This window comes from Hyposmocoma kahamanoa, unplaced genomic scaffold (assembly GCF_003589595.1).
Source record: "Hyposmocoma kahamanoa isolate Upper Pololo Valley unplaced genomic scaffold, ASM358959v1 218, whole genome shotgun sequence".
Taxonomy (NCBI): Eukaryota; Metazoa; Arthropoda; class Insecta; order Lepidoptera; family Cosmopterigidae; genus Hyposmocoma; species Hyposmocoma kahamanoa.
Window position 1 is genome coordinate 415879 of NW_020653739.1, and position 11003 is coordinate 426881.

Sequence of the window (11003 nt, forward strand, 5' to 3'; positions counted from 1 at the left end):
CAAAACGATAAATGAGATACTGTTTATTTTGGAATGAAATTATTTTAATGTTTCATTAATTTACATAGGAAATGAAACTATTTTTCCGGATTTAAATCGCGTATATATGTTTTTTCAAACAAACCGACTTTTCGGGCCCTTTACAGGTCCCATGGTCACGGTTGACTCTCAATGTCACGTTGGTATGGGGGTCTCTATGAGTGCTTGATAATAATTTGTGATCAAAATTAGTTTTTCGTCATTTTTGAATATGGCCGCCAAACAAGCGTTTATAAAAATTTGCTCTAATTCAATGTATTTAATAAAAAAAATGTATTTGGAGGTCTCTGTAGGTTTTTGATAATAATTTGCGGTCAAAATTTATTTTTCGCCTTTTTCCAATATGGCTGCCATACAAACTCTTTTAGCGGCAGATAAAAATTTGCTCTAATTCGATTGAAAATGGACATGTCGGGGTCTATATGAGTGTTTAATAATAATTAGCGGTCATAATTTACTTTTCGCCATTTTCCGCTTTGGCTGCCATACAAACTTTTTGGCGATAGATAAAAATGTCTTCTAATTCGACTGAAAATGGCTTGGATTGAATCGTAATTTGGGGTAAAAATTTTGTCTCCGCCGTTTTTCGATATAGCTGCAATTTTTTATGTAAATGGCTGATGTAAAAACTTGCTTTGCTCGGACTGAAAATTGGCACGAAAAAATTTCTCAGATTGTTTCATAGTAATTAGTGGTGAAAATATATTTTCGCAATTTTTAAATATGGGCGCCATTGAAGATCTTTTTAAATTTTTTTGAAACAAAGTCGTAAGTGTCGAGGCCATAGGCCGAGGTCCGAGGAGGGCGGAGCCCAAAGCGTCTGCACGCCATCGCATGGAGGTAATTTACGGAGGCCTAATGGATTACGAGTACAAGATCTCTTAATTGTAAAAATGTAAGGCATACTTCCAAGGCGTTGTTGTATCTCAACCGTCTCTCTGTTAGATTCCATTTTCCAGTATTTAGTGGGAAAAAATGCCAAACTACTGCCGAATTTCCTGCAGTCTAAATACCAAAACAACGATAACCCAGAATACTCAGATCAAAACCAATTTAGAATCGTTCTTAAATTTTTCGTTAAAGTTCGTTTCTTAAATTGACCCAAATCGGAAATCAACCTCCTCACCAAGCGTTCATAGTACTAACTGCTGTGCCACCGAAGAGCATGAGCATACCCCGTAAACTGAACCCGACCACGCGCCGCAGGGCGAGCCCGACCTCACCGTAGGTGAGGTAGGTGAGGGCTCGTAAGGAATATAATTATAATAACATTAATTCTACGTATTAATAAAATAAGTTGCTAATTGCTACTACGCACTAGAACTGTCATGAGTTTGGCTCTAAGGGCGGCGTCCGAAGAAATGCAGTTGTTTTTCGGGAAAAATATATTGTTTTAGTGTGTGTCTGCAGTTTTATTTAAATATAAAAGTTTTCACGAGAGTCTAAAATATCTTTTTGTTGTTGTCCGGAATAACAATATTAATAATAATATTTTTTTCAATACAGTTGTAATTTATTAATACCTATTTTACAATTTAAAATTCGATTTGATCGATTAAAAAAATCGATAGGTCGTGTACATTGAATCGATCTTCATAAAAATCAAATCGTAATGTGCATCCCTAATGCGCACCTCGCGCGGAAGCGAAGTAAACGAGCTATAGCTTCCCAGGATCATGGATAATTGCGCTATTTGTACCCGAATTTACGATCAATAAGGAAATATAGGTAACTGTAAGTCATCGAGTATATAACCAGAAATAGAGACGAAATAAGGGCCATCCATCCCTGGCAACTAACCAGGCAATGGGCCTTATCGCCGCCTCACTTTCTCAAACTCGATAAATGCAAATGTTGCAGGCTAATTTCACATCACAATTCCTTCATATTCACACACTGGCTTTTACCTATTCTTAAAGTAATGCATCGAAATTAACACACTTGATAAGAAATTTAAACTAAATTTAAAGATTTGCCATCTCCTGAATGTTCGCTCTTTATAAGATACGAGTTTGTGAAAGTAAGGCGACGTTATATCACTTTTAAATATCAACTCTCGTTTACGCTGAACTCACAAATTAGAAAACTGAAATAGTACAACGCCAACAACTGATCTGTGTGCACGTCTCCGTATATTCCAAAAATATTCTGTATTTATTGTAATAAAGATAATATCTTTAACAACGGGGGCTGTTCAAAGCAAAACAGCAAAACATCTAATTACAAAACAACCGGGATCTTAATAAGTAATTATATATGTAATTTTTCAATTTTCGTACACTGTAGCAAAGCTCAAGTTAAACTGGTCGTTTTGAAGTGGACAATTGACTACACCCGTCAATGGTTTCGAATTCGGGCTGCTAGCCAACTGGAGCGCAGTTGTCAATGGAATGTTTGTTGCCATGACAGTTAGATGAACGCGGCCGCGCAGCGTGAGCGCGATTAAATTCGTGAAGAATAAATGCGCCCTTAACATTGACTTACAATTATATGGACGTCGGGTCCGCGCTAAAAAGTGTCCGCACTTGTAAGGCGCTAAAATCGTATACAGAGCGCGACACTCCGCTTTAGTCTTCATTTGTTCGACTGACAGCGCGATACTGCGATGACATTACAATTTAAATTTCGAATAGGTTGACTTGGGACATTTTTTTCGTGGTTTTTGTATTAGACCCGTCGTCCATTTATTTGTAAGTCAATGGCCCTTAATGATAAGTAAAAGTACACAAACTTCAGCTGTCACTTGGTTAACCGGTCTAATACAATACTTAGTGACGAGTTTCATATGTTATATTACAGCTGTACTCTTTAGTTTGGTCGCATGTTTTTAAAGGCTGGATTTTAGGTTTTTTTTTTAAAGTTGTGATACATGTCATTAAACAACTTCATTTCAATATTATATTTATATTATTATATTGAGTACCATTTTAAATAGGTAGGTACTTCTAAATGTTGTCTAGTACTTGAAAATATTATCATATAATTAAAACCATTTTCAAAAAGTCTATTATAATTTTAAAAAGTGATCAGGTAATGCCTTATAAAACAAATCATTATGGTAATCAGTATGGCATATGGCATTTATTTAGTTAACTTCTTAATTCTTTGTAGTATAGTTGGTTCGGGAATTGATAGCAAGGAAGTAGGACAGGAGGATGAGAAAACTAATGAAGAATTATCTATTTATATATATATATATATATATATATATTGAAGCATTACTAAAAGGATAAATACGTACAAAATAATTATAAGTTTGTATAAAAAAACAAAGTTAAAAGTTTGTGGCATTACATCTATTTTAGTTTTACTGAAATTGGTTAACGGAAAATGGGTGACCTCCGAAAAACTAGATACATCCCCTAATTTGTGGGTGACAAAGTAGGGGATGTATATGTCCCCTAATTAGAAGTGGAATATGTTCTTCAACTTGAATGGGACATTTCAATGATTTTTTAAAGCTTTTTATTCACTAAAAGAATACTTTTTAGAAAATAGTGCTTAACACGTTGAACGCCACTAAAAAAAAGTGACTTTTCATTCAGGCCATGGGGGGCACGGGTGGGCCAAACCCATTGAATCCATTCAGGCCACACGGGTCACCGGTGGGCCAAGGCAATGCTTCTCTTTAAACGTTACTAAGTTAGCATGGTTCTTATTTTCCACAAAAGACTTAGAATTTATTTACGTTTTTCTATATTTCGTAAGGGTTGTGTCAAATTGCATCAAATGGGACGTATGTAACGTATATAAATATTTAGTATTTTATTGGAAGTTTATATGATATATTTATATAATGGGCTACTAAATCGCCGACCGCGGCCCGCGGCGCAAGAGCACGCGGGGGGAGGTGCACGGGGTGGGCCAAGCGGTGATCCCCGCGGCCCCCGCGGATGTAAAAACGTAATCCCTTCCGCTGAGGCCACGGGGGACACCCGTGCGCCAACATACAATTTAATTGGTTTTTGTAATAAAAACACCAGAGTTTTTAGTTTACAGTGGCAAATACTACATTTTCAATGCATTGTCATTGAAATACAACATTGTAAAAACTCATGAAAATTACGAAATCCTGGTGGCTCCAACGACATTCGTAGTGTGGCCCACATGGTGACCCGCGTGGCGTTCAAGTTGTTAAAAATGAATTACCCAGTACATAATTTGTAAAAGTATGACAAATAGCCAGACATAGGTGTATCAGAAATGAGACCTGAATGTAAAAGGATTTACTCATATTTATTGTTGATATTGCCTAAAATTCTGCTTAGTTTCTTGTTATTAACCATTCCTAATTTTATTTAAATAATGTAGAGTTTTCTTATTATATTATTTGTAATTTTATTATAATAATGTATATGTTTTAGTAAAGTAAGAAGTCTCAGACAGTTGCAGTACCCTCACGGGGTGTTACATTTCAAGTACCATTAGTATGAGAACACCTGTTGTGTAACCATGTAACTTGCAAATAAATATGCATATGAAAATGAAAAAAAAAGCAATCAAATTGAGAACCTCCTCCTTTTTTGAAATTGGTTAATTATTAAAGTTTAAAATTGTTTTAAAATTATACGGGCTTGAGAGTTTGCAAATTTCCAGACACTGGATTATTTTTAATACGTTTTCATTTTTGAAAACGTATTAAAAATATTTACATATAATACATTTGTTTTTCATGGAGCCATGGTTTTCCATGGCTGCATGAAAAACACCAATTGCATTAAAAATGCATATACACGCAACTGCCAATTATAACAAGCAACATCCCACTACGAATTAATTAACAGATCTGCTGCGCTGTTAAAATGCTTCTCTTAATGCCAGATACTGTTCTATGTAAAAGTTTTTAGTCGTTTTTTTCTTATGTTATTGTTACAATAACAGAAAAATCGATGGAGATATTTGCCAAATGGTACCCAAAATCGTTAGTCTGCGCAGAGTATTTCGTAAGATATATTAAGATAGATAAATAAACAATAAGATTTACCTGATAAACTGATAACAACAATGCCGGGAATAATAAAAACTGTATTCGAAAATGCGTGCTCCAACGGCCCGTCTTGTCCGCCACTTAGATCCACCATTTTAGCGTAATATTGTAGATTCTTGTTAATACTGCAACGGTATTCGTCGCCTAAGCGATCAGATCATAAAAGAGTGCATAATTTGTGCAGGAAAACACTATTTTCTCAAAGAAAACTCATGAAAACTCTCTTCAATTTCTCCGATAAAACGTCAACAATAAATGACAGTTGTAGAGTTGCTAGAATGTTGATTTTATTGATAAGGAAACCGGTTTTTCAGGAGCTCGGTTATTTTAGTCATAATTTTTTTTTATTGTTCAAAGTCCCAGCTACATAATCGAGTTTCACCTCAAATAAACAGGCGCGCGTGACCATGGCAGAGTTTTTGAAATTTGAATAGTCAGATAAAAAGTCGCCATTTAGTCGGTACTACTCGCAAAAAGCTCTTTACTACTAGAACCGAATAAATGGCGACATTTTTTAATTAAACGACCTTTTTGATGGCTTGTTCATATTTCAATAATGGCAAACGACTTACACGGACTAAAGTTATTCGTACGCATTGACTTACAATTATATGGACGTCGGGTCCGCGCTAAAAAGTGTCCGCACTTGTAAGGCGCTAAAATCGTATACAGAGCGCCAAACTCCGCTTTATTCTTTTGTTCGACTGACAGCGCGATACTGCGATGACATTACAATTTAAATTTCGAATAGGTTGACTTGGGACATTTTTTCGTGGTTTTTGTATTAGACCCGTCGTCCATTTATTTGTAAGTCAATGTTCGTACGCAAACGAATACGTCCACACATCAAGATATAATCCTAATTTTAGTTTATTGAGAAATAAAGCCAACCCTACTTGTCTTGCGAAAAAATATTTATGGTGAAGCCGGACTTAACTATGAACACGATATACATCTAAAACAATACATCTTAAATGGTTGCAAATTGAGGTCTATCTTCATTTTAGTCCCTCTGTCCATTGCAGTTGGATTCATGTAATCAAGAGCACGACAAGTACACTTTGTACTTTGGACCTACCATAGATTTAGTAATGGTTCTTATCGTAATCGGCATAGAGTTGGACTTAAATCTTAAGTGTTAAGCTTGACATGCTCTTGACCCTGTACCTGTGTCCTGATTTTGATTCAAATCGGAATCGAACCGATCGGGTAGTCTCGAAATCAGATGGGTTTCCGAGCGAGAAGATGAACCTGATTCCTACTATATCTTTCTAATTTGTGAGTTAAATCAGCTATTGTTCCGATTGGAAATGTCAAAAGTTTCTAATCGGCCAGTTGTGAATCGCAATTATGCGCCTCGACTCGGAAGAGACAATCAAAATCAAGCTGCTGGTCGATTGTGGAATAGTAATCCGCATAGTTGTCTGGTAACAGTCATTTGTACCCATTGCCGTCCTGATTAGATTTGTTTCTTCTTGCTTGATGTGTGTATTATTATCACTCGTAAACAGTAAATAAATAGATTTCAGTTAGATTAATAATGTTTGTTTTCGTTATAGTCCTTTTGTTCAAAATTATGTCCCGACAATTTCCGACAGAGAACACAGGCGGAGACTGAAAAACAGCACTATGCAAACAGCTTCGTCCTTTTCATTTCTCATAATTTATTAGTACATAATATCGTGTGATTTTATATGTATATGTACGTGTCCTATTTAATTTAAGGATCGGGTAGTCTCGAAATCAGATGGGTTTCCGAGCGAGAAGATGAACCTAATTCCTGCTACATCTTTCTAAAGCTGCTGCTCTAAATTCACAATAGTACCTATTCGCTTGCTAAACGTATGATGTTATGATTATTCTATTTTATTTACTCTTATTCCATCTTTTCAAGGGGTCTATGTTCAACACAATATCAGACGTTGAAGCAAATATCATCACTAAACAACCTCGGTTTTTATATTTTATCTTATTTTCCGGTACATTAATATTTTAGTTTAGTAATGGTATTGGTTGAATGTGCGATATTACAAGAATGTATTTTAAGTATATTTTATGTAAAAATGTTATGTATCCGTTTTACAAATGGACGTAGTTACCAATAAGGACCCAATCTACAAAATTATCATAAAATGTGTTATATGGTTTTAGAAAACAATCCAACATACATATATACATAAATAATGTCTCTGGAGTTACATGACATTAAAAGTTTTGAAAATAAAACAAGAGTTAGTGGATGTGCATTGGATCTTTTTTGTCCAAATACGATCCAGGTAAAAGAATGAAAACAACAAAATCCAGAAAGAATGCCTTTATTCATCTAAAAGCTATATTTACAACGTGAAGCACTCCTCCGGACGATTATTTTTCTAAAAAAATAAAATCAGAACGTAGTTACATCTTTGGAAAAACGTAGAACGTCCATATTTTGCAAAACAAAATCGCACAAGAGAATTGTTTTAAATGCGATATTTTAGTCGTGACAAGTTATTCAACAATCTACTATAGAAAAATCACTACGGTTTCTCGTAATTTTACCCAATCGTACGATATAACTATCCCTTGTCGATATTTTAAACCTTTTCAATAATTAGATTTAATATTATACAGGGTGCAGTCAAGAGCACATCAACGGCATTTTGATCGGTTTTTGTAGCAAGCGGTATAGAGTTGAACTGATCAACAAGTCTGATGTGCTCTTGACACTGTACAACGTTGTTGTTAAGCCCCCATAATATTTAAAGGTACCAAAACGATTAAATAATCTAGGCAAAATTACGAAAATCCTCTTTACTTCTAAATTGTACCTTCTCGGTTTTATAATAAGGTACAAAACAGACGCCTAACATATATCGAAATTCTTGACATTCGTTTAATTTAGCTATGAAATAATGCTTAGAAAATAAAAACTGACACAATTATAAACATAAATTGGACTTAAGGTTATGAATGTTGAAGAATTTTACAAAAAAAAAATCCGAAGTTTTCAATATATACAGAGTGTTATTTTAAATGGCATGCAGAAATTCGAAACCTTAGAAGATACAAGGCAACTGTCTTAGGAACTTTAAATCTTTTTTTGTGAAAACAATTTTGGCAGTCATTTTTTTTGGTCACGCGTGAGTTGTCCATAAAAAACGAATAAAATTCATCGAAACTTTTTTTAGTGCTGGTCGACTCAGTTTCTTATGATTTTATTGTATGGGAAGAAAAAATCGGGACAGCAGAAGTTGGTCAAATTAAATAAAAAGTTTTTTTCATACAACACAGCAGATGTCACGATTTCTTTCTGCCGATACAATGAAATCATACTTATTAGAAAGTGAGTCTATTATTACCATAAAAAACATCAATTTTATTAGTTTTGTACGATAAATATTTTATATCAACTTCGGATGTTCTGATTTGTTTTGTCTCATACAATGAAATGATACCTTCATGAAATTGAGTCGATTAGGACTAAAAAAATTTTGATCAATTTTATTCATTTTTACTTTTTTGTGTAAAATTGTTTACACAAAAAGACTCAACGGTTCCTAAGACAGTTTCCTTGTATCTTCTATGGTTTCGGGGTTTCCCATACAATCCCATTAAAAAAACTGTATATTATAGGTACATATTGAACAAATTTTTGACAGGTATAAAAAAGCATTGTCATTAGCCTTTTCAATCTGTCAAACTTTATAAATCACAAATCGAAGTCGCTTTCTTTTAAAGCCATATATTAAACCGTTAGTAATTTTTGAGTTTATAGAATAATTAAAATACTCGAGAAACATAATTTTAATAATAAACTGTTTAGGCAAGAGGTGAACTCCCTATGGTCTCAAAATATTTTAAATTAAATAAACATAAGTACCTGTCTAGTAATCTCTAGGTCTAAATATCAATTAAAATTGCCTATTAAAGATACGGATTGCTTACGTTATAATATTTATTTACAAGTCATTGGTGATGTCCTTTTTCTGACAGAGTGAAAGGAATTTTTAGACTTGTCAAATAAACTGAATATTAAAAAAAAAGTAAGCATAAAAATCGATACAATAGTGTTTAACCACATATCTATATTTGAAATTCATTATCGATTTTTTAGTTCACCTCAATAACAGCCTCTCCGTCCACCCATATCAAAGTAGCAAAATGATGCTTTGTTGTTTTTATATTGTATGTAGATTATAGTTATCCCCAATGCATTTAGACAGCTATGTATTTGATGCTATTTATAAACTTTTGACTTGTTTAAATGTACTGAATACGTTGTCTTTCGTATTGTATCAGTTAAATATTTGATATTGACATTCAAGCTATAATTCGTTATAGCATTTCATTCGTCAAATTTTAATTTACGTACATGGTTTCTATCAGACGTAAAGCTATAGTAAGATTATTTAATCGCTGCAGACTCGTTGATAAATCATCGGAGCAGGATTGCGTTGTTGTGCTCTCTCTCTCTCTCCAACTTATTTGGTGTTGAATGTACACGACGCGTGCGTAAGCAATATTCTCCTATGCTTTTATCGTTATCGATAAACGCATAGGAGAATCTAAGGGCGCGTTCAAGTTAGCCGCTGTTAGAAGCGCTACAGCAGCGATGCAATCGCGCGACTGTCACTTTTCATACAATTGGCGGCCGCGCGACTATCGCGCTGCAGTCACGCTCGGTTGCAGTCACGGTCAGTGAGGTGTACATGTTAATTTTTAAAATTAACCACGATGGATGAAAAACGAATTGAAGAATTTATAGAATTAATAGCAGTTCCGCCAGTTAATTTTAATTTAATCGACTGGATAAAAAAAAGCATGAGAAAATTTACGTCTAAAATTTATTGTCACTTTTGAAACTGAAACTACAAATGAAAAAAACAGCATGTGAATAATTTGTAATACCTATATGTGAAGTGTGTGCCCCAAGAACTAGCTAAAAGTAATGTTTCTTTGTCAGAATCCATCGCGTAACTGAGCCGAAAGATAAAACGTCACTAAAAATTTGGTCGCACTTCAGCAGCGCGACAGTCGCGCGGCTGCAGCGCTTTTAACAGCAGCTAATTTGAACTCGACCTAAGGGCACACAATCGACGCGGTGGTTTGTGAGTAATTTAATATCTTCAATTGTTTAAATATCGCAACATTTTTTATTGTATTACCATTGTTATAAATAATGTGTTGATATTTCGGCGGATAAAGATCCCGTAAAATTAGGAAGTATTAATTTATATATAGTTTTAGGTATTTATATATATTTAATTTGAACTGTATTTATTTAACAACAAAATATTTATTATTTCATTTGCTATTTTCACTATTACAACAAAATTAAATGTCATCTATATCGATAACATTTATTAACTGCTGTAATGCCCGGACTCTACTGGCAAATAGGAGAGAGAGATCGCACAGCGACAGCGACATCGCAGTCTCGTTCCGATAATTTATGCCCGTCTGCAGCGAGAAAATAACGTGTCCGTAAATACTGGAAGCAAATTCTGTTTCATTTATTTATGTGTTGTCTTTGATACTTCTTGCCCAAAATTTGTCAGGTCAAATAGTGTTGAACCGTTTATAAATGAAGTAATAATTAAAAACCCACCAAATGTTGATTGCGGCGACTTAATAGTTATCATGTCTTTTTTTATCAAATTAAAATTGACGAATAAAATATATAAAATATGATTTTAACAAACTAGTGGGTATAGTCATTGACTTACAAATAAATGGACGACGGGTCTAATACAAAAACCATGAACAAATGTCCCAAGTCAACCTATTCGAAATTTAAATTGTAATGTCATCGCAGTATCGCGCTGTCAGTCGAACAAATGAAGACTAAAGCGGAGTTTGGCGCTCTGCATACGATTTTAGCGCCTTACAATTACGAACACTTTTTAGCGCGGACCCGACGTCCATATAATTGTAAGTCAATGGGTATAGTAAATTATTATGGCTGTCCGTTTTGTTGCGTATCCAAACCTCTAAT